Raw genomic sequence first — 25,130 nt, 5'->3', positions numbered from 1 at the left:
CCACATAATTAATGAAGATGTTAAATAGTATAGGCCCTAGGACAGAGCCTTGAGGGACCCCACTGGTCACAGGGCACCAAGACAATTGACTTCCATCAACCACCACCCTCTGGGTCCGACCGCGGAGCCAATACCCCAGCCAGTGGATCGTGGTGTGGCCGAGGCCACAGTTAGCCAGTTTTGCCAAGAGGCGATCATGGGATACCAGATCGAAGGCTTTTTTTGAAGTCAAGATATATGACATAAATCTCTTCTCCCTTGTGATAGGTCACCTGGTTATAAAAGGAAATGAGATTGGTCAAGCAAGACCTACCTGCAACAAACCCATGCTGGCTATCCTTCAGGATGTAGCCATCAGCCAGTCTTTTAAGGGTGGCCTCTTTGATAATCTTTTCCAAGACCTTCCCCAGGATAGAGGTCAGGTTGATGGGCCTGTAGTTTGCTGGATCCACTCTCCTCCCTTTCTTGAGGAAAGGGGCACCACATTGGCACCACATTGGCCTGCTTCCAATCTTCAGGCACTTCACCAGAGCACCAGGATTTCTCGAAGCTCCGTGCCAGGGGCTGCGCTATGATGCTTGCCAGCTCTTTGAGTACCCTCGGGTGTAAACTGTCAAGGCCAGCTGACCTGAAGGTATCCAGCCTCTCAAGGTGTTCCTTCATGAGGTCAGCACTGATAGAGGGTAAGGAATCTCCCTCATTGGGGCCTCCCTGTGTAGGCAGGGGCGTCCCATGGGACTGATGGAAAACTGGCACAAAGTATCCCTTTAGCAAGTTTGCTTTTTCCTGGGTGTTGGTTGTCAGTTGTCCCATCTGGTTTAGCAGGGTTCCAATGTTGCCCTTGCTTTTCCTCCAGCTCTCCACATATCTAAAAAAGGACTTTTTATTGTCCTTGATATTTGTAGCTAGCTGGAGTTCAGTCGCAGCCTTGGCTTTCCTGGTTCACTCTCTGCAGGTCCGGACTAGTGCAGAGTATTCCTCCTTGGTGGTGGATCCAGTCCTCCATTCTTTGTAGGTCTTTCTTTTAAGATGCAGGAGGTCCGCTAGTTCCCTGGAGAGCCAAGGGGGCTGCTGTGCCCTTTTCCTGCCTTTCCTCCAAGATGGGATAGACTTTGCTTGTGCATCCAGGATTGCTCTCCTGGGGAGCAACCACTCATCCTGGACTCCCCTCCCCTTTGGGTTGTGGTCATTTAGGGCCTCACTGACAAGCCTCCTTAGCTTGTAGAAGTCAGCTTTCCTGAAGTCAAGGACTTCTGTATTGCTGACTGACTTGCCAGCTTTACAGTGGATGGTGAAGGAGATCAGTTTGTGGTCACTGTCACTCAGCTTCCCTTTGATCGTTAGGTCACTGATTAGGTCATCCCCGGTTGCCAGTACCAGGTCGAGCAGCGCTTTACCTCTTGTTGGCCCATAGACTTCCTGCATTAGATAGAGGTCATCCATGCATGAGAGAAAACTTTGCGACCGCTCGGATTTGGCCAAGCGCTCTTCCCATGAAATGTCTGGGTAGTTAAAGTCTCCCATGACAACCATGCACCGGGACCGTGCAGCCTCAGCCAATTCCCTGGCAAACTCCTGGTCAAGGTCTTGATCCTGGGTAGGGGGTCTGTACTAGACTACCACCATAGTGTCCCCTGTGCTGTGTTCCCCACAGATTTTAACCCAGAGGGTCTCAAGTGAGCTGGGTGCCAATGTCAGCTTGCAGGGACGCGTAGCTTTTCTTGAAATAGAGAGCTATACCCCTGCCCTTTTTGTCCACTCTATCTCTCCTGTACAGTATAGCCGTCTATACCCATGGCCCAGTCATGGGTGGAGTCCCACCAGGTCTCTGTTATCCCTACAACATCATAATTATTTGTGTTTAGCAGGAGGACAAGTTCCTCCTGTTTATTCCCCAAGCTCCTGGCATTTGTGTATAGACATGCAAGTGTCCCTTTGGAGGCCCTTGCCTTGCCTACAGTTTGTTCCAGGGCTGGGGAAAGGGTAGGCTCCCTTAAGTGCCTTGGCCTGCTGGCTTTGCAAGGGTTGCTCAGCAGGCCAGCAGTGATAGTAGTCCCCACATCCCCTGGCGGGCTTAATTTAAAGCCCAGTGGAGCAGGTCAGCCAGTCTGGCTGAGAAGAACCTCCTCCACAGCGGAGAGAGGTGGAGGCTGTCCCTTCCCAGCAGCTCACTGCCTCTCTCTCCAAAGAGCAGACTGTGGTCATGGAAGCCAAAGCCTTCCCGATGACACCAGCACTGCAGTCTTTGGTTCACTACCTGGATCCCGTTCTCCCTCCTCAGCCCGTAGCCTGAGACTGGGAGGATCGATGAGAATACCACCTATGCCCCCAACCTCTTAAGCCCTGCTCCCAAATCTCTGTAGCACTTCATGACCTAGCTGGGAGCATTCCAAGCCATGTCATTTGTACCCACATGGATAAGGAGCATATGGTATTGGTCAATGGGCTGGAGGAGTTCAGGGATCTTCTCTGCAATGTCTCGGATTTGGGCTCCCAGGAAGCAAAAGACTTCCCGGGCTAAGGGATCAGGGTGGAAGATTGCCCACTCAGTCCCCCTCAGGATGGAGTGTCGCATGATAAACACTTTGTATGTTGTCTTAGGGAGAGCAGGGCTGGTAGCTACAGTAGAACCTGTGTTGCCTGCAGGAGCTGGCAACTTAGCAGGCTCTGCTGGGGCCACAAGAGGTTCATACCTGCTGCAAAGTTCCAGCGGGATGGGGACCTTGGTGCGGTGGGCCTTGGGGCCCTTGATCACCTTGGTCCAACCCCTGGGCTGGACAGCATGGGAGATCCTTGAGTCCTCCCTTGTCCTGGAAGGTGACCGTGGTCTGCCCTCCACCTCCCGGGAGAGAAGGGCCTGGCAGTAGGAGTCAATACCCTGCTCACAGTTCCTGATAGCACGCAGTCTCTGGACTGCAACCTGGAGTTCCTCCAGCTGGTGCACCAGAGACCCCAAAAGGGAGCAGACTTCACAAGAGGAGGTGGCCATGCTTTCGCACCCCAGAGCCTGAAAAAGTGACAGGCAGCCCCCGCAGCTGAGAGCCAGGGGCTCTGCCTGTGTGGAGCCCAGAACCATGGGCTCTGTCTGGGTGAAGGCCTCTGGAGTGACAGAGTGGGAGGCTGCAGACCGCGAGGGGACCCGGAGCTGCAGACCCCGAGGGGACCCGGATGTGCCCATCCGTGGCATGCCGCTAGTAGGTCTTCTACAGCTGGGACTGCCTACACTAGGGGGCTCACAGGCAGGGCCCTGGGCCCTCCCATGCACCCCCCTGTGCAAACTCCTCTGGTAAGTCATACGCCGGGCCCAGGAGCGCGCCTGTTTGCACGGCCTATTTGCGAGGGTCCGGTTGTGCGGCTCCCTTGGGAGCTGGGCAAAGTAGGAGCTGGGGGGCGGGGGCCTGACCCTCCTCAGCCCACTCAGCCCGCTCCCAGCTGTCTAGGTCCCTCCCACCACAGGTCTCTGCTTACCTGTGGGCAGGCCGGGGCTCGTCGGGGGTCCTGGGATCTCTCCTGGGGTCCCTGGGCTCACGCAGGCACAGTGGGCTTACACCTGTGCGTCTCGCACCAGAACTGGGACCGGTATGAGGCTTCTGTCATTGCCAGGCCCTTTTTAAATTCCGCACATGCGCAGAAGGACCAGCCGGTACCTTGCTGCTCTTGGGGGGCTAATGGGGTTCCCTCCCCCCTACCAGAGGAGGGGACAGGTAAATACTCCTCCCCACCCAACCTGGCTCGCGTGCTGCCAGCCCAGTCATGTGGCTCCCTGGAGGGCTGGGCCAAGTAGGAGCTGGGTAGGGGAGTCGTGACCCTCTTTGGCCCACTCAGCCCGCTCGCAGCTGTCTAGGTGCCTCCCACCATGGGCCCCTGCTTGCCTACAGGCAGGCTGGGGCTCGTCGGGGGTCCTAGGGTCTCTCCTGGGGTCCCTGGGCTCATGGCGACGCAGCGGGCGTACACCCACATGTCTTGCATCAATGCTGGGACCGGTATGAGGCTTCTGTCATTGCCAGGCCCTTTTTAAAACTGGTTGGTGGCTCTGAATTCTTGATTTGGTCCACAACATGCTGTTTCTACCACTCCCACTCTTCTATCTCCTGGTGTCATCATAAGGTTTCAAAGAAGTGAGACTCTTGTGGCAGACTCTTCCGCCATTTGGGGTGGTCCTGGGTGATAGTCTCCCACAAGTTGATGTTGATATTACATTTTTTCAAGTTGGCCTTGACGATGCATTTGAAATGCTTTCTGTGCCCTGCTCCTGAGCATATACCTTGACTGACCTGGGAGAATAAAACTTGCTTTTGGAGTCTGGAGTCAGATATCTGGATGACATGACCAGCCCAGTGAAGTTGATGTCAGAGGATCATCACTTCGATGTCCGTGGTGTTTGCTTGTGAGAGGATGCTAATGTTGGTGCATCTGTCTTCCCACTGGATTCAAAGGACCTTCTGCAGATAGCACTGATAGTGACTTGAGGTGTCTCCAGTGATTTGAAATGCCTCCTGTACATTGTCCAAATCTCAGATCCATACAGTAAGGGTGGGGTTCATGACTGCTTGATAAACTATGAGCTTGGTTTCAGATCTGATGTCATGATCTTTGAATACCCATTTCCTCAGGTGTCCAAAGGCTGCACTTGAACTTTCAAGGTGATGTTGGATTTCTTCATTGATGTCAGTCTTCTGCAAAACATGGCTTCCTAGGTACAGGAAATACTCAGTGAGTCCCCCTGTAAATCTGAATTACTGGAGCTGGGGACTGCTCACTAAGAGCTTCACAATGGAGGATTAGTCTTCTGAATGTTAAGCATCAGTCCCATTTTCTTTTATGCTTTGGTAAAGACATTGATGATTGCCTGAAGGTCTGCTTCTGAGTGAACACACACTACAGCATCATCATACTGGAGCCCAATGATTGAGCTTGGGCTGGTCTTGGTTTTGACTTGTAGTTGGCTGAAATTAAACAGTTTACCACCCATTTGATAGTTTAGCACCACTCTGACTGGAAGTGTGTTGGTGATTGGATGTAACATTGCAGTAAGGGATATCAAGAAGAGTGTTGGAGTGATGATGCAGTCTTGCTTAGCTCCTGCTTTAACCTCAAAGAGATATGTGAGAGATTCGTTACTGAGACCCACCACTCTCATACCATCATAGAGCAGGCAAAGAATGGTGATGAATTTCGGTGGTCAGGCATACTTCAGAAGGATCCTTCACAGTACTTCTCTCAGCTGACAAGAGTCAAAGGCTTTTGTGATGTTAAAGGAAGCCATGTAGACAGGTTTATGTTGTTCCCTGCATCTTTCCTGCAGCTGCCAAGCAGTGAAGATCACATCATAGATTCATAGATTCATAGATGTTAGGGTCGGAAGGGACCTCAATAGATCATCGAGTCCGACCCCCTGCATAAGCAGGAAAGAGTGCTGGGTCTAGATGACCCCAGCTAGATACTCATCTAACCTCCTCTTGAAGACCCCCAGGGTAGGGGAGAGCACCACCTCCCTTGGGAGCCCGTTCCAGACCTTGGCCACTCGAACTGTGAAGAAATTCTTCCCAATGTCCAATCTAAATCTGCTGTCTGCTAGCTTGGGCCATTGTTTCTTGTAACCCCCGGGGGCGCCTTGGTGAATAAATACTCACCAATTCCCTTCTGTGCCTCCGTGATGAACTTAAAGGCAGCCACAAGGTCGCCTCTCAACCTTCTCTTGCGGAGGCTGAAAAGGTCCAGTTTCTCTAGTCTCTCCTCATAGGGCTTGGTCTGCAGGCCCTTGACCATACGAGTTGCCCTTCTCTGGACCCTCTCCAGGTTATCCGCATCCTTCTTGAAGTGTGGCGCCCAAAATTGCACGCAGTACTCCAACTGTGGTCTGACCAGCGCCCTATAGAGGGGAAGTATCACCTCCCTGGACCTATTCATCATGCATCTGCTGATGCACGATAAAGTGCCATTGGCTTTTCTGATGGCTTCGTCACACTGCCGGCTCATGTTCATCTTGGAGTCCACTAGGACTCCAAGATCCCTTTCCACCTCTGTGCCACCCAGCAGGTCATTCCCTTGGCTGTAGGTGTGCTGGACATTTTTCCTCCCTAGGCGCAGCACTTTGCATTTCTCCTTGTTGAACTGCATCCTGTTGTTTTCTGCCCACTTGTCCAACCTATCCAGGTCTGCCTGCAGCTGTTCCCTGCCCTCCGGCGTGTCCACTTCTCCCCATAGCTTTGTGTCATCTGCAAACTTGGACAGAGTACATTTGACTCCCTCGTCCAAGTCTCTGATGAAGACATTAAAGAGTATCGGTCCAAGGACTGAGCCCTGCGGGACCCCACTGCCCACACCCTTCCAGGTCGAGACCGACCCATCCACCACGACTCTTTGGGTGCGACCCTCTAGCCAATTCGCCACCCACCGGACTGTGCAGTCATCCACATCACAGCCTCTTAGCTTGTTCACCAGTATGGGGTGGGATACCGTATCGAAGGCCTTCCTGAAGTCTAAGTATACGACATCCACTCCTCCTCCTGTGTCCAGGCGTTTCGTAACCTGGTCATAGAAAGAGACTAGATTGGTCAGGCACGATCTGCCTGCCACAAACCCGTGCTGGTTTCCCCTCAGCATAATTTGCCCTGCCGGGCTCTCACAAATGTGAGCCTTGATAATTTTTTCAAAGACTTTACCAAGGACGGAGGTGAGACTGACTGGCCTATAGTTGCCCGGGTCCTCCTTCCTCCCCTTTTTGAAAATGGGGACCACGTTAGCCCTTTTCCAGTCCTCCGGGACTTGGCCCGTGCGCCACGAGCATTCGAATATTCCTGCCAGTGGCTCTGCAATGATGTCGGCCAGTGCCTTCAGCACCCTCGGATGGAGCCCATCCGGGCCTGCCAATTTAAAGGCATCCAGTTCTTCCAAATGACTCTGCACCACCTCAGGATCTACGTATGGAAGTCTGGCGCCTTGCTGCTGCCTCTCTACAACCCCAGTGAGAGACTTGTTGTGCCCCTTACTTAGGAACACTGAGGCAAAGAACTCAGGTGTTCCCTAAACCAGGGCCCCTTGATGCCCTTAACTAGGGATGGACAATATGGCAGGTATGGCCAGAACAAGACTCCATTTCTCAGAAGCCCTTGCCCACATGGCTCCCAGCTTGTTTCCATGGAGACTGGATGGCAGCTGCACAGGCAGGGCATGAATCTGAGGAGGGAGCTGCTCTAGGGCCGGGATCTTGGGGCAGTGATAGCATGGGGCCATGGCAGAGCTGCAATCCACTCCCTGACCGCCCTTGCCTGCTGAACCTATAGTCATCACAGGGGTGTGTGGGCAGCGGATCACGGTTCTGTCCTTGATCTGCCCCATTCTATCAAGATCCCAAGGTTCCCTGACAGGATGGGGTCTTGCCCACCCATCCTGCTCCCATCTGCAGCACCATCCCAGCCGCCTGGCCACATGCCCTGCCAGTGTGGGTACTGGGTGGATGAGCCAGGGTGCCCAAACAGCAGGGATGGATTCAGCAGTGGCAGCCAGAAGGAGCTGCTGCTGCAGGGGATGCTGGGAAATGCAGTCCACCAGGGGCCTGATCTGGCCTATGGGTGGGACTTTTCCCACCCCTGCCCTAAGCCCATAGTAAGATTCTGGGAGAAGCTCTCCAGCAAGTGGAAGGAGATGGTTCAGGAGGGTTCTCACAGTGATTTTCCCTGTGGTGGACAGCAAGGTGATCCCTCTGTCATTTCCACAGTCGAACCTGTCTCCCTTCTTGAAGATTGTCATGATCATGGTGTCCCTAAGGTCACCTGATATTTCTTCATCATTCCAGATCCTTAAGATGAGGGTATGAAGCTGTGCTGTGAGATTGTCTCTCCCCTGCTAGAAGATTTCATCAGGGATTCCATCAGTTCAGGGTGCCTTGTTGTTCTTCATCTGCTTGATGGCTTTATTCACCTTGTCAAGGGTTGGAGGGATTCCAAGATCATCTCTGACTGTATGTTGCATGATGGAGTTGAGAGTACTGTCATCAACAACAGTCTTCATTGAGAAGGTCTTAAAAATTCTCCTTCCAATGAGTATTGATGGCTCCCTTTTCCTTGACCAGGTCTCCTCCATCCTTAGGTTTGGAAGGAGTTGGTCCCTGAGTGCTCAGGCCATAGATGACTTTGGTGGCACTGAAAAAAATTGCAAATCATGGACATCATCAAGATGTTAAATCTCCTTCTCTTGTCTTCCCACCATCTGTTCTTCATATCATGGGTCCTCCTTCGGACCTCTGCCTTGGGTTGTTAGTGTTTCAATTTCTTTTGCTTAGAATTGGTGTCATTTTACCAAGCAAAAAAGGCCTTGTGATTTTGTTTGACTAATTTTGGAACTCTCAGTCATTCTTATCAAACCAGTCTTGATGTTTCCTGGTAGAGGATCCAAGTGTCTCTTCACAGGTGCTGATGATGGTGGACATGAAGGCACCCCAAGTGCTGCAGACATTCTCCCATTGTTGTTGACTGGAATTCACTAGGTTTTTGTTGATGCACTGGTGAAAGAATTCTTGCTTGATTGGGTCCTTGAGTCCTTCAATGTCGATCTGTTGTCAGCATTGCTACTGCTGCAGCTGTTTGAGTCTATTTGAATGACCTAACTAAGCAGATGAGTTGGTGATTGATCCATTAATTATCAGCTCCTAACATAGGTTGCGTAATCTGAACATCTTTGTGATCCCAGGTATGAATAATGACATAGTCAATTAAGTGCCAATGCTCAGATTGTGGGTGTTGCCATGATGTCTTGTGTCTATTTTTCTGGTGGAATAGGGTTTTGGTGATGGTAAATCTATGTTCTGTGCATTTGGTCAAGAGGAGGATGCCATTAGAGATGATATTTCCAACTCCTTCCTGATGGTTCCATTCCAGAGGTTCAAGTCCCTTCCAACTCTGGTTTTAAAATTGCTGAGCAGAATAAGTCTGTCTCCCTCCAGAGTGTCAGAAAGAACTTGGTCCAGATTGGCATAGGATTCCTCCTTGGTTTTGTCAGTGGCATTAAGAGTTGGGGCATAATCAAGTCTGCTCCAACATGTGCTCGTTAGCATGTATCAGAGCAGGCATCAGGCATGTGTATAGGTGCTCCAAGGGACCAACCCCTTTGAGACTTAAGAAAAGAAGAGACATGATTAAGGAAAGGGAAACCATCAATGCCCACTAGAAGGGACATGTTGGAGACATTCTCAGTCAAGACTCTGCTGTTGATGAAAGTGTTCTAAACTCCATTCTGAAACACCCAGTCAGAGATGATCTTTGAATTCCTCCAACCCTTGACAAGGTGAGGAAAGCCATCAAGCAGATGAAGAACAACAAGGCATCTGGAGTGAATGGAATCCCCTCTGAAATCTTCAAGAAGGAGGAGAGAAGCTCACACCACAGGTTCATGCCCTCATCTTAAGGATCTGGAGTGATGAGGAAATCCCAGATGACCTCAGGGTTGCCATGGTTGTGATGATTTTCAAGAAAGGAGACAAATCTGACTGTGAAAACTACAGAGGGATTGCCTTGCTGTCCACCACAGGAAAGATCATTGCAAGAACCATCCTGAACCATCTCCTTCCACTTGCTGAAGAGCTCCTCCTGGAATCTCAGTATGAGTTTAGGGCAGAGTGGGCAATTATTTTAGCTGGAGAGCCGCTCACACCCCACAAACCATACCCACACCCTGCCCACCCAAGCTCTGCACTCCTGCTGCCCTGCTGGGCACAGATCGCAGGCTCCACACTCTCACCTTCACCAGCCCCAGCACCATGCTCTGCACTCCCACTGAGCTGCAGATTCCTTACCTGCTGCCCGGAGTGAGCACTGCAGCAGGGACATGAGGAGGAGCCACTGGAGGCTGGGGAAGCTGAGCCTGTCCCCCAGCAGTTGCAGCAGTGGCAACAGTGGCCCCACCTGGAAGCTGTGCATGCTGGCAGGGGCCTGGGGCCCTTCTGCACAAGTGTAGGAGTGAAGTGCACAGGCTGGGCAGGGTACAATTAATTGGTGGGTGCCTGTGGGCTGGATGAAATCACCTGGCAGGCAGGATTCAGCCCATGGGCTATATTTTTCCCACCCCTGGTTTAGGGCATCAAGAGGTACAACTGACATGATCTTCACAGCTTGCCAGCTGAGGGAGAAATGCTAGAAACAACATAAGCCTCTCTACGTGGTATTCTTTGACCTCACGAAACTCTTGACTCTGCTAGCTGAGAAGTGTTGTGGAAGATTTGTGGAGGATCCTTCTGACGTATGGATGCCCACTGAAATTTATCACCACTCTCTGCCTGCTCCACGACAGTACGCAAGTGGTGGTTCTCATTAATGGATCTATCACAGATCCTTTTGAGGTTAAAATGGAAGTTAAGTAAGGCCAACACTCCAACACTCTTCCCAATTTTTTTTGCTGTGATGCTACTTCTGACCACCAACGAGCTCCCAGTTGGAGTGGAGCTAAACTACCAAGTGGATGGTAAGCTGTTTAACCTCAGCTGACTCCAAGCCAAAACCAAGACCATCCCACCAGTGCTTTGCACTCCCAACCCACATTGCCCTGCCCCCCACCCCAGCTCTGCCAGAAGGGGTCCCCACAGCTGACCAGCAGTGCCCGAGCTCTATCTGCTGCACACAGGAGGTGGTGGCTGCTGAGCCTGGAGCAGAGCACAGAGCCTGCCTTCCCCCACGTCCCTCCCCCTGTAGGTGGCACACCCAGAGTGGAGCCAAGCAGAGCCCACAGGGGTCGGGGGCAGGGGAAGGATGCAGGCTGCCCACTGTGGAGCTGCCCTGCCACCACGGGGCCTCCATGGCCAAGTGGGAGGGACCCAGTGTGGGAGGATGGAGCAGGACAGGGAGACCCAGTGCTGCCACTGCCGCTGCCAGGAGCCCTATATCAGCTGTGCTGCCCTGTCAAGGTGCCCTTATGGCAAAAGTGGGGGCAGCAGCAGCAGTGCAGAGTTGTTTCCCTCCCCACCCCCGGCTGCTGCCAGGAAAGGAGGAGCACCTCGCCATGGTGGCACAACTGGCATGGTGCTCCTGGCAGCAGCAGCAGCATCACGTCTCCTCATCCCATTCTGCTTTCCCGCACTGGGTCCTGTCTCCTGGGCCATGGAGGCTGCCAAGCTGCCTCCCCATGTCCACTGTGGGTACACAAATCTAGGGGACATGTCTCCACCATGCCCCCCAGTCGGTTACCTCTGGCATCCAACCCATTCCTGGGATTGCATACAATGACAGGGAACCAGCCCCTTTGCTGCCCCCTGGATGAGCCGCCCATGGCTCTGTCCCATTCCCCAAGCCAGGTCCCACAGGCCCCCACAGGTGTGGGGCCCCAAGCCAGGCTCCACACATGACCGCAGGCCCTGGGCATCAGCCCAGCTGGGTAGCATCCCTAGCATCAGCACCAGCTGCCAACCCTGCCCCATTCGCTGCTTCATTGGGGTCACCTCAGTTGCCACCCCTCACACCCCTCCGACATTGCCTATGTCCACCTGACCCCCCACAGGCTTATCAGCAGGCAGCTGGGGGAGTTGCTCTCCACCACTGCCTGTCTGTATTCCAGGCCGCTTGCATGTGTGTGTGTGAACATGCACATCGTGCCCCCTGTGTCCCGCTCCTCCCAGACCCAAGCAGCCCCTTGCAGGCTGGGACTCTGGCAGCCTGCAAGGGGAAACCCATGGTTTCCCACATTTTTTCCTTTAAAAAAGAAAATTCACATTTTTTCTGCAGCAAATGGAAAACCCAGATCCCTACTGAAAACCAGGGATCCTGGTTTTCCCTGATAAAAAAATCGCAAATTCTTTGATTAAAACCCTAAAATCCATTATTAAAATGAAAGGCCACTATATATATAGGTATCAGTTGAGCACAATGGTTTCTTGATACATTTACAATTTTAAAGCAATTTGAAAGCCTACCAATGCCTCAATCACTATAATAAAATAAATTGTAAATACTTATAAATGTTGGCATTTCATTTTGGGTTTTTTATCATGGAAAATTAGAGCTCCACCTGCCCCCTTAGCTCATCAGGATGTGGGTCCAGGTCCCTAACTCCCAAACTACAGCTCTTGATTCCTGCTGGTGCCCCTTGCTCCCCACCCACAGCCCTCTGGCCCTGCTGGTGCCCCTGACTGCCACCCCCCTCCCCAACAACCCCCATGGCCCTACTGGTGCCCCTCACACCTCCCCAAAGCCCCCATAGCCCTGCCAGTGCTCCTCACCACCCTGCACAGCTTCCCCAACACTGCTGGTACTCCTCACACTCCACGCACAGCCCCTTCCCCCTCCCCCACCCCTGCCAGAGGGAGTACCCAACTACAAGGGCTACAGGGCCAGGGACCCAGGTCCAGAGCCTCCTCCCCCTGCAGCAGCACCTGAGCCCTGGCTGGTGCCTGTGGGAGGTGGCAGTTGCTGCACCAGAGCAGAGTGGGATAGAGGGATGGGGGCCTGGGTGGGGTAGGGGAGACAGAGGCCAGCACCTGTGCTGGCTCCAGCAGCCTTACCTGGGGTCCTGAGGGCCTTCTAGGGCAGCAGCGATGCCAACCAGGCCACTTGGAGCCTGGCAGACAGCTAAAGTGTGGTACTGGCTAGCCAGGCTATGTTTCTGGGAATGTATGCTACTGCTGTGTGCACTGCACTTCTTCCCCCTGCCTTTTTTGACACCAGGATCTTTCAGTGTCAAGTTTTGGCACTGTGCTGCAAATTAGCAGTACGGCAAATGCTTGCACATGCACTACATGCAGTTTGCAGCATCTCAAATAGCTCTGAGGTGCCACAAACTACATGTACATGCTCATCCGGACATGCCCATTGGGTGCATCTACTCATACAATTAAGGCAAAGCAATGGATTCCGGAGCACTTTGAGCCAGAGTACACTGCTCTGGGGTGCAGAGCCTACATGTGTGCCCAGGACAGAAACATTTTGAGCCAAGGCAAAGCAGGCCTGGGCTTGCAGCAGGCTCAGGGGGGTCAGACCTGGGTTCTGGATGGCAGTGGCAGGTGGCAGAGGGACTGGCTGGGGCACAAGAGTGCTGAACATGCAGAGCCATGTGGCTAGGCAGCAGGCAGGGGTCTGGACCCCTTCTGCCTAGGCTGACCAGGTGCAAATTATACCCGCTGTCACTGTCTTCATGAGTGTGTGATCGCAGTTAATTATTCTGCTGTAATTACTCTGCTGGTCTGAATTATTTCTTCTTTGTGCAGAATGATGTTTTACCACAGAGCTAATTAGTCAACTCAGCAGTAAAGTGCATGTGTAGATGCACCCATTTAGTGTTAAAGAATCATGTATAACAGAATAAAAGTGGACAGCTATGGAAGTCTGAGACTGTCCAAGAGAGTCTGCCTTACCTACAGAAAACAATTCTAGACCATTAGGTGTATACCAGCATTGAGATGGACAGATTTTGAGTCTGGGAAAGGGGATTCAGAAGACCTGAACAAGAGGGGACAACATATTTCCCCAAAAAATATCTGGGGAAAGGAAGCAAGGATTATTTTTATGAGAAAAGAAATATATCAATATTTTTTGCCAGAAAAATTACAAAGGCCACTTTTAGGGGAAAAAAAAAACAAATTGAAAATGTTGACTAACTCATGTTAATATTTATTTTTTTTTTTGAATAGCAGGTTTAATAATTACTGATGTATTATACAGACAAGATATTAATGTTGGCTGAGGAGAAATGACACAAAATGTTCCTTCAAGTGATAGTCCTTCACTGGTCAACAGATATCTAGGCTGTATGGCTCCATGTTCCCTTTCAGTCTAGTAGTCTGAATTATTTCTTCTTTGTGCAGAATGATTGGATATTCATATCTAGAAAGTTCCAGGCTCACATTTGTAATGGTTCCTTGAGTGCATGTGGCTGTATAATCAATAGGCAGCTACTACATCTAAGAAGTGATTCAGCTAAGGAGATTGTGGAAGGAGACATTTATTGGTAATAGTCACAGCTTCCAAAAAACATTGCATCACAGCTATTTAGCTATTCAGTTAAAAAGTAATTGTAAAAGTAACGGTAATGAAATTAAAAAAAAAAATTATGACAACCAGGGCACAGAATCTAATGTGGACCTTCTGCCAATTAATTATTATTAATGGTGTTAATTATTTATCATACACTGTAAGGACAAATACACAGGTCTGTAGAATGGGTGAGGGAAAATTTCTTCCTGACTCCAGCTGTTGATGAGTTCATTCCCTGAAGCATCAAGATTGATAGCTCTTGTCATTTGTATCCCAGCTAGCATATGCATTCTTCTTAGAAACCAGAACCTCATTTTCTCGTGCTTCAGAATGTCACTTCAAAGGACCGGCTGTACAGAAATTGGATTTTGCTACTTGCTTTCAGACCCCAACAGTACAACATACTGATGAATATTGATCATGTTTTTTTAAAGCACCATAACCTGATAATTGGCTGATTACAAATACATTAAAATTGATCAAAGAGATGAGCAAGACTGATTTTCCTCATAGCATAACAGGATCCTTGCATTTTGGCCAAGAAACTCCAGAGGTTAAAAATTCCATACCTGAATTTGTCAGGCTAACTTACTGGTTGTGCCCATTGGCATGATATTTTTCAACTCTGTCTACAGTGTGGTAACCTTCGTTCACACTTGTATTTGTTGGAGAACTCATGAGCATAGCTGCAGGGTGGCTCATTACATGGTTCATTACGGATACTAACCCTGGCCAACAACCCTGTATGCTGTGTTATGGGGCTACCCCTTGTGGGAAAACAGAGCTGTGTTGTACAGAGATGCCCCTGGATATTTCCATTTCCAGCAATCTCACTTTAGTATCTGAAGGCATTACTGTAGATTGATGCAGTATATTTAATAAGGAGAATTAAGGATTTAGCCATCTGCCTATCATTTTGCGTATAATCCAATGAAGAGCCAACAGAAGACTCTTTATTGGCATGCTTCCTATAGGACAAGAATTCCAATGATTGTGGTCTACTGAAAAGATCTTTTATGCCTAGAAAGCTGGCATGAATGCTGCAATGATCACACAGCTGTCAGGTATATCACAGAGAGGATAGGATCTTCATCCCCACGACATAATTTAGCTGAAGGAGAATCTCCTTTAGTTCTGTGTGGTAGAGCTGGTCTTTGGTCCACTGTAAATAAGCCTTTCACCACTTGAGGGCAATGGCACACATGCTTTTATATAGCATTGCCAAGCAACCCCTTTACACTCCATTATGCTCTTAGGACCCATTTGGGCTATTCCATGCTCCTGTGTAAAACCTACTATTTCCCAGAGAATTTGTGAGTATGATTGAGGGAGCCATTCATGGTTCACACCAGAACATGCAGCTTTCTGTTGTAAAAGTGGTAATATTTGGAGCAAACATAGACATTCTTATGACTCAGACCCAGAGTCTTCGTGGGGTTTGTTCTTTTTCCAGCAAAATTAGCTTTATAGCAAGATGTGGCATTTTCTGTTTGGAAGCCACCCACTTGTGTCTGCAGAGAAACTCAAGGTAGGATCAGGACAAGAAACTGTCATTCCATATTCTTTGGAATTATTTAAAGCCCAAACAGACCAGATTCAAGGGGCCTCTTTTTCCTGGAGAGGAAAAATGTTGCACTCTAGCTAGCTTCATTGAAAGTGTTGTCAAGTCAAGGAGATGGCTCTCTAATTAAAACAACAGAATAAATCTTAGGGAGTAAAGGGAGGTCCAACATGAGAGGAGAAACAGCTGTGAAGGGGATGAAGCCATCTGAAAGCAAGGTGGGAATGAAAAGAGCAAAGGACTGAAAAGGCTAGATGTGATCTGTTGAAAGTTCCAGCCAGGCAAGGGTTAAGGACTGTGGTGGTGATAGGGAATGTGTAGGCCCTGTGAATTCATTCACCAGCCTTGTGAGTTTTACCAAGGTTGCTTTTTTTTCCTCTCTCTCTTTACATTTTTTAAAGACGGCTTGTCTGTTTGGCAGGATTTCTCCAGCTCCAGTTTGAAGGTATTTGATTGGCTGGCAGATAGTAGCTCTATCCCTCCAGAGCTTTGAGAAAATGTTGAATATTCTTAGCAGTTTGCTCACACTTGCAGTAGTGAGTGTCTTTTAGCCAAATGCTGAATTGCTCCTGCAATATATTCCTCCTAGGGTTTATGTAGCATGGTCTTTCCTTCCACCCTTTCATTGACTGCACTCATCATCACTCTCTACCTCCCCTTTCAGACTTACTCCCAACCCCTCCTCCCTTTTTTTTCTCCTTTCCTTCCCATCCTTCCTGCTGGATCTCTAGCAATCTCTTGACACCTGAAGGAAAGCTTGGGAGGTGTGACCCATTGCAAGGGGGAAAAAAAAACAATACAAGGAAAGTCTAGGAAGGTGTGGGGGATGGGGGGACTCCTTGTGTGTAGCTGCTGATTATTTTGCATGGATTGTTGAAGAGAAAAGAGCTGCATTTGGGGGGGACAAACCACGCTCGTTGCTCTGGTAAGTGCAAGCACAATGCACACCATTACCATTGTTGATCACTTACTTGCTTCATCCCCACGGCGTCCTGTATCCTATATTGCTTGAACATTTCATTATTATGATTATGATTATGATTATTATCATTAGGTGTATCAGCATCACGTTTCAATCACTAGAGATTGAATTGCCTCTAAAAACGTGTGTGTGTGTGTGTGTGTCCAGATGACTATTCTCCGAATATGCTTTCAAATATTTTCCAACTCAGCCAGGTGTCTGGATTGGGAATGCTAGGTGCTGCACTAGAACACGTTACTGGCTAAAAATGATGATCTTTGCTATTATTTATTTCAAAATCCTACGTTCATTAAGAGGAACACATTAATTCTCAGGATTACTTAAATATCTGGAGTGTTTGAGAGCTGAAAATTAAAATGGGGGCTATTTAACCATATCCCTCAGTTATGGGGCTAGTTTTCTTTACCAAGTGCCTGATATATTCAGTATTATGTTTTATAACAAAGCTACATTTAAAGATCAATTCAGCAGTGGTTATAGCATCCAGATTACATGGTTGTCATGGAGATGGTACAGAGAAGCTGAAGTGATATGACTGCATCTGGACTATGGAAGGTCTTTACTGATAAGTGAGATTTTTTTTCTTTCCTCCTGTGTCTTTTTGTCTGTGTTACGTTGCCATTTCTTTTAATCTTGAATGAAGCAATACAGTATTACAGGATTTAAAGGTTTAGCATGTAGGAAGGTTGTGTTTTTGCCCCCATAGCACTGTATTATTATCTTAATTGTTATATTAGCATCTGTGTCTTGCTCTGCATGTGTGTGGATTTTTTTTGTCAGACTTGGAAAGAGGAAGGCACAAGAAGGATACTTTGCAGATCCATAGCTAGATCTGAAAGTACTTTCTAATGAAGTGCCTAACATGACTGCATTGAAGTGATATTTTTCACATTTTGGGGACAAAAGGAAATATTCTGTATTACTTTAGCCATATTTCATTCCCATTTTTCCTGGTCTTAACTTTGAGAATGTAGAGATATAGCCACCTGAACCTTTATAATCTAGGCAGTATGATATTTTTTGCAACTGGTAAAAGGAATATGTTGGCAACTGAAAAAGAAAATACATAATTTATGAGGAAGAAATTCTCCTGCCTAAGGCTAGCTAGAATACAAAGAGTATTTCTGTGGAAAATGCATGTTATATGTTACAGATGTGTATTTCTGTAGAGTTTGTGACTAAATCATACTATTATACCCTTCTTCATTATATTTGGTGTTAGACCAGTTTTAGGCAGCATTTAATCTGATCTCATTGTGTGCTCACACAATAAATGTGTAATTTGGAGCTCGACTGACTTCCATCTATATAATACACTGGGAATGCATGGGGCATTGTCTTCATAAATACAATTTCACCCTTTTTGTTAGCCAGAGTCTATTGTAGAGATGTAAATAAAGTAAAATACATTGGTGGAAAAAAAGCCCATCAGAATGGCAGTGTTTCTGTAATTATAATATCACCAAGCTTAGGGGAGAATTAATTGCTAGGATAAACAGAGCTTTGTGGCTGTCGGATCAGGGTAATATTTGCATGATGTTCTAGGCCTGCATTATAGTAGCTGGTATTGTAGCCTAAATTCTCCATTTCCAAATGGATAATGTTTTTAGTCCCAGAATGTATAATATTATTATTAGGTACTTTATTAAAAAATCCCCATGTCTCTATCCAATTGTACATTACCAACTATGTCAAAGTGTGCAGTTCAGTAAAGATTTTCTTTAACATGATTTTTCATGTTCAAGTCCAGAGCATACAGTGAGGAAGTCTAAAAGTGGGAGCTCAGCCTGGAGGGTATGTCTGTGAGACGGCTCATTCACAAAATGGATGATTCTCAGTCTAGCTTTTCTCCCCAAAAGTTATGCATGGGTGTAAATGGCAACCTGTTGTATTGTCTCCAAAAACACCATAAAATGCATAGTAGTGGCCTGAGGTGGTTGAAATGACATGGTGCCACCTTTCTTTGGATCGTATCTACTTTCTCCCCATATTAATTTCTCCATCTCAGGAAAGCTTTATTATTACCTGGGGAAACAGAGGTGGTCGTGATTTCCCAAGGTATCACATTAGTAAGAAATGCTGCTGGGAAGAGAACCCATGAGTCCTAGGAAGAGAATGCAAGAGTCCTGGCTACGAGACTCTCATTCTAACCCAGGGGCTGGCAATGTTTTTGGGCAGAGCAGTGCTGTAGCAAGGGTGAGGTGAGTGGAGCGACCGCCCCAGGCGCTGAAGCAAAGGGGCACCAACAGGCACTGCCCAGCCGGGGCGGGATGTGGGACGGATCCATTAGCAGCTTGTTTGGTGGGGCGCGGGGATGGGGGGAGGGCGGCTCCCGCCACTGCATGCACTCCTGGGCAAGCATGGTGGGGAAGGGGAGAGCTGTGCCCCCCGGGTCAGTGCATGGGGCAAGGGCAGGCTGCCGCTTCAGGCTTTGCCCCGGGCACCAAACTTCCTAGACTTCATAGACATTAGGGCTGGAAGGGACCTTGGAAGATCATCATTCCTTGCCATGGCACTGGGGCAGAATGTCAAAAACATCCACAACCTTGACTTGTAAGATGTTGGTGTGCCAGCAGAAGATGGCAGGGGAGCTGCAAAGGGCCCGATCCTTGTGGCAGCACAGCACCGGCCCCTTCCCTGCTGTCCTCTCCAAGGCACGCTTGCCAAGAAAATGTCTTTGCATGCCACACCTTAGAAGCTGTGCTGGGGGTTGCTAATGCCTACCCCTGTTCTAACCACTAGACTGCAAGCTTTGCAGAAGAGGTTTAACGAGCACTAAAAGACACTATTGACCAGTGTAGAGTTTAAAACCAAGAGTGGGAGGAAGCAGTATTTTTAACAAGAGACTTAATTGTTGAAGTAAAGATACCATTTCTTCACTAACACTAGGATTGTGGCTGCCTACTGGGTGGGGGAAAGTGAGTAAGGGGACTCGCTTCATCCCACTGGGTTTCCAAGGTGTGGCCTTCTTCATGTCTGATTGGCCATATGTGCTTTCCTCCATGAATCAGTGGTTCTTCCCTCATGCACAAGTGGGGAGCTTTCTGTGGGGCTATATGGCACCACACCAACCTTTGCTGCAAGCAATGACTGCATGTGACACCTCACTCTGAGCCTGTGTTGAGCCTTGGCACAGAGAAGGGTGATAGGTAGAGCATAGGGCTGGGGCAGAGCCATTTTCCCTAAATTTCCTTTTCATAACTCAACAGGAAACTGAACTGGAGAACACATCCATCATGCCTGGACCTATGATTGTTTCAGGCTGAAAGGCCTTGCTGATTACTCTTGATATAAACACCCTAGAGGCTCTGTCATCTGATTATCCCTGTTACTGGATATGTGCTAGCATACATCCATGCTTCAGAAAGCAGCTCCTTGCAGCCACATCGAGCTCAGAAGGAACAATATTACATAAGGGCCACATCTACATGAAACGCTGACTGCTCAGTAGCCCATGACTACTGTGCAGTAGCATGGCATAGCAGAAAGCGTGACGTGACACTGCTGCACAGTAGTCTCAGGCTACTGTGCAGTCAGCATCACAAAAAAGCTAGTCAGCAGCACTACTGTGCAGTAACTCTGGTTACTAAATGACTGCGCAGTAACAACCATGTAGTCAGCATCTCATGTAGATGCAATCATGTTGCCATTTGAACACAAGATATTGGTTTCAGTCACATAACCAGGAGTGGGTGAGCAGGGCACCAGCCCTAGGGCTCTGATGTAGAGGGGATACAATATTGGTGGTCACTGCTGCTGCCCAGAGCCGCAAACAGACACTGCACTGGGCCTAAGAGGGCAGCGTTTCAAAGGAATTTAGGCATCTTCAGGGTCCTCCCTTTACCCCTGTGGTGCAGGGGCTAAATACAAGGTAAAGGGTCCATCCTAGCCCAGCATGGGTATTACCCTACTTAATGGGAGCAGGAAGGTTGTTTCTGCTGCCACATTTACACCCCACCCCACACGGCTGACTGAGCCTCTAAGGAAACTCCCTGCCTTTATCTGTAGCATGAAGGAGCTGTCACTTCCAGACAGAAATTTGTCTGCACTCAGGAGAACTCCTCCTAGCCCTCCCCCTGAACTTGGGTGCTTTCACGCCCTGACAACAGATGGTCAGAGCTTCTGGGTGCCTTTTAGCCCTCCGAGCACCATGTAGTATTGACAGATAGTGCTGCTTCTCTTGGCCTCCTTCTGCAGAAAGCAGGCTGCCAGTGGCTCTTCTCCAGGGCTGGCTCCTTGCCCATGTCTCAGGACATTTTTACACCACTGAGGGGGAACTCTGTCAGCAGTAACTTCTATGGGAGAGTCCTGTAGGACTGGTGAGAAGATAATGATGCCAAGAGCAGCCGTGGCCCAGCTTCCTCCCTAAGCTTGCCCCAACCCAAAGACTGCCCTGGAGGTGGCACTGACCACACCACTCAGAAGAGGAAATCTTTTGTTCCTCACAGCACAGTGTGAAGGTGATTTTTGGCCCTTGCTGTGAATCCTATGCTCTTTGCAGAGCAGGAAGCAGAAAGATCAAGGCTCAACAATATGTAGGTGGGGCCCAATTTGGGGCTGCAAGCAAAGAAACTGGCTCTTGCTGTTTGAGGCCTGCTTTGTTCTGGGAAATCGAATGTTGTCAGCAAACAGGACTGCATCACAGAAATGCCTGATTCCATCCCCAATTTCTTCTTCTATTTGGGACAGTCCTCAAGAACTTGTCTTTTTGGCTACCTGCTCAAATGAGAAGGGATTACAATAATATTGCCTTCTAAATAAATAGCCTGAGACCGTACCAGAGTGTTTTTTTTTCATGGTGGGATTCTTTTGCCAAATCTTGCAATTTTATCTCAATTTCATAATATTTGGTGATTGTCTTATAGCCAAGTTCCTAGAGTTGTATTTCAGTTTTCATGAAAAAAAATCAGTTTTCCTTTAAAAATTTTAGCAAATTTCTAGCCTTCACTGTTGCACCAGAAAAAAGGAAAATATAATCTAAAGGCTCAAAAAACTCAGAAAGGCCAGTAAATAGAACCCCAGATCAATTATGGTTTATATACGCCAATTTTAAGCTGACCTCACGCCTTTAGTGACTTGGCTCGTGATCTGCAAATGCTTGGAAATGGCAACGGGAGAATTTTTTTTTTTTTTTTTTGTGGCAATGTATGGCTAAACAGAAAGCCATGAGCCTCTAAGTTCAGGGAAAAAGAAAGGAGAAAGAATAAAGCTTCAGATGGCATTACCCAGACTCCTTTGGTGTTCCTTTTGAAATTCATCCACTGCCCCTTTCATTTCATAGGCACTACCTGGAGAGTAGTGCAGTGGACAAATTTTTGTCCTATAAGAAGCATAGGCCCAGGCTAAAACCCACAGCCTAGTCACTCAGAGGCTCGCTGAGCCACACACCCTCTGGTAGCCTCTTTTTCTTTTGGACCTATATACTTCCCTGTCTTGGCTACCCAGGGAACCAGCCTCTAAAGAATCACTGGCCCAGAAAACTGACCTTTGGCATAGTGGCAAGAGCAGAAATCAGAGATGCAGGTTTAAATCCTCTTTAGGTGAGGAGAACACCTAATAGTTATGGGTTTCTGGCAGCTGATAATTTTAAGCCTTATCAGCATACGTCCACAATGGGTGCATGCACATAGGCATCTACATGCCCAGCCAATGAGTAACCTACCTTGTGTGCTCAGTCTGTGTGTACACATTTAATGCGCTCACACTGTGAGGGAAATAGAATTGTTACTTGCATGTAAGTGGTATTTATGTAGCTAAAAACCTGCCATTCTGATGCATGATTCTGATTTAACTGGATGTGATTTGGATGCACTAGGCTGGCAAATTTAATAAAAAGGATGGGTGGGGTTTTCTTTTCCACACTGCTTTTTTGTAACTCAAAATGGTGTGTTACAAAAGTAGATGCAATAATGGGCTTTTAGTGATTGGAACAGGGTGGAATAGAATCGTACTTAGGCACCTAAATCCACTTAGACACCTAATTCCAATGACATGGAATAAAAAATGGCCTCCTGTTCTCATGGCCATTTTCCTTTGGTGTACTGGAACACGTTTATACCACCTCTGTGAAGCATGCTCTGTCCACTTGCTCCCATTCCACAGGCACTTAACTCCCGAAAATGAGGTAGCATAGTGGTGCTGAGCACATGCATAGTGCTGGAGTTAGGCTCCCAGAGCTAGTTAGGAAGAGCTCCTCGGGAATTCACCCTGCACAGGACGCTTCCTGGGCCAGAGTTAAGCCACTGTAATAGTTTAACAGCTATCTCAGCCCCCAGTCACTGGTGTAGGAGATGACTTGGGGGCAGGCGGATATTAAGAGTTAATAGTGCTTCTTTTCTGCACAGTTCTCACTTGCTACTAGAGGGCATGTAAGCAGCCCACACTGCTTACATGTGGGCTGATCATGGAAAGGTTCTGAGGCAGCTTCCACTGGGAAGTTGGACAGATTAGAGCCCTGCAGGTGACTTGATTGCAGGCTACAAGTTGTTTATGAGCTATATTATGACTACCAGTGTTCACCCAGAGCACTGAATCTACTCATTGAGTTTTTGGTACTACTATAAAATTCAAATGAGAACTTTGAGTTTGGAATAGCCACAGTTTCCCCTAGAGAGCTCAATGCATACTCGCAGTAGGCAAAAAGAGAATTACAATTATTTCCATACCATGATGTGCAATTTGAACACATCTGGATGAGACCTGGTAGCAAAGAGTGAAATCTGTTATCCTATAGGTAAGGATCTACCCTATTCACGGTTTCACATATTTTCATAGAAACTTGTGAAAGCTAGCATATGAAAGCTTGTGCTATATCTGTCTGTCTGTTTGTCTATGTACACACACACACACACACACACACACACACTTACTTTGATTAGTCTATAAGAGTCAAATTTACTCTGCCTTTACTTAATTTCAGACTAGCACAGCTAACTGTCTCTTTGTTCATGCTCTTTGCTCTTCACCAAATTAATTGTCATTGGTTAGTCTATAAGGTGCAAATTTACCTTGCCTTATAGTTGTAGCAGTGCTATGTATCCCAGTTGCAAGGATAGCTGACCACTCCCCTGAGCGCCCCATGATCATCCCATAAAGCTCCTTTGCAGGACTTTCTGCAGGAGGGTAGGGACCCAGGCCAGTGAAGTCTGCTCTCCAGTTCCAGGGCAATTCTTTGGTGAAGACATGCCCCTTGCACTTGCTTCCTGCCTCTCTGTGCTGGCATAGCTGGCAAAAAAGAGACATGAAATAAGCATGAATTGAGTCCTCAGTGGCTACGTCTATATAAGACAGTGGCTGTGCAGTTGTTACCGCGCAGTTATTTAGTACTTGTATAAACCAGAGTTACTGTGCAGTAGCATTGCATAACAGCTTTTTCATGATGCTGACTGCGCAGTAGCCCAAAACTACTGCGCAGTAGCATCACATCACGCTTTCTGCTACATGACAGTACTGTGCGGTAATCACAGGCTACTGGGCAGTCAGCGTCTTGTGTAGACATGGCCACTATGTCCCTGAAGGAAAAGGAATTAGCAGCAGGGAAGGCTGGTTCTCCAGGGCAAACCCTTAGGAAGAGTCAAACTCAAAGGCTAGGGACAGACGTTACACTTAAACTGGTTTAAGTGATCGGAAACTGGTTTAAACCTGTAACGGAATAGAAGTTCAGTGCACATAAACCAGTTTCAAAATGGCCACAACTGGTTTAAAATAAACCTGACTGAATGTAGTATCAGATTGAGTGTAGTATCTTAAACTGATTTAAGATAAACCTGGTTTGAGTCAAACTGGTTTATGGAACTTCTGTTCCAGACCAAAAGAAAGCTTGGCCTAAAGTTTGTTTTAATGTCATTTAAATGAACATTTAAAAGCCCTTTCCCCCTGCTGGAGCTAAATTTCTCAGACTCAATGTGTTAGGAGCTGGGAGAGTTGAAGTTGCTGATGCCTTAAGAAGCAAAAGTGTATGCACACCAAGCTATGTACCTGGGCTATTTGCCTTGTCATTGTGGTTCTGGCTCTGTATTCAGTCAGGAACAAGCTGCTGTGTGTTTGTGGTGGTGGACAGTAAAGCATCCCAGCGCCGTTCTCTGAGGATGTTTGGGGCTTCTTGCTCCACGTGCTTCCTCTGTGGTCTGTATCTCTCGGCAAGAAGCAGTCTAGTCAGTATACTTTCTTTCCCTCCACTCAGAGGCTGTGTAGAATGAGAGACCGAGGCAGGGACCCCCCAGAAAAAGAAACAGGTTTGTTCTGCTCAAAGAGAAAAACCCAGTTCTCTGCTGCATGAGGAAAGGGGTTGGAATAGTAAAAATCCCAGTGCTGCCTGTCCCCCTGCCATACCAATTCATTATACATGCTAAAGACTTTAATTAGAGCTGTGCAACTAATTGATTTCTTGGTTTGCTGGCCAAGCCAAAAAATCAAACAGCATTTTAGATTCAGAGCAATCCAAAACCAAGAATTCTTGATTAATTTTTTTTTTTTTTTTGGAGGGGGGCAGAATGAAACAACAAACAATAAAAATCAAACTTTTTGCAGTCTGACATTTTGCATTTGGGGATGATTTTTTATTCTTTTCTCAAAATTAAATTTAGACAAAATGTTAAGTGAAAGACTGTTTCCATGCAAAACAATTGAAGCG

The 25,130-nt window shown here is 47.9% G+C and overlaps 1 protein-coding gene across 1 annotated transcript in view; it reads left to right on the top strand.

Moving 5' to 3' along the window:
* The first annotated feature begins 16,065 nt into the window (after window positions 1-16,065).
* Window positions 16,066-25,130, top strand: part of PSD2 (pleckstrin and Sec7 domain containing 2) — a 225,685-nt gene continuing 216,620 nt past the window's right edge. Inside the window, exon 1 of the mRNA XM_006264057.3 lies at window positions 16,066-16,441. The gene's annotated coding sequence lies outside the window, so the exon portion shown is untranslated. The remainder of the gene's footprint in view (window positions 16,442-25,130) is intronic.

The sequence above is a fragment of the Alligator mississippiensis genome, chromosome 9, assembly GCF_030867095.1.
Source record: "Alligator mississippiensis isolate rAllMis1 chromosome 9, rAllMis1, whole genome shotgun sequence".
Classification (NCBI taxonomy): Eukaryota; Metazoa; Chordata; order Crocodylia; family Alligatoridae; genus Alligator; species Alligator mississippiensis.
The sequence above is the reverse complement of the archived record's forward strand: the minus strand, read 5'-3'. Positions and strand labels throughout refer to the sequence as shown.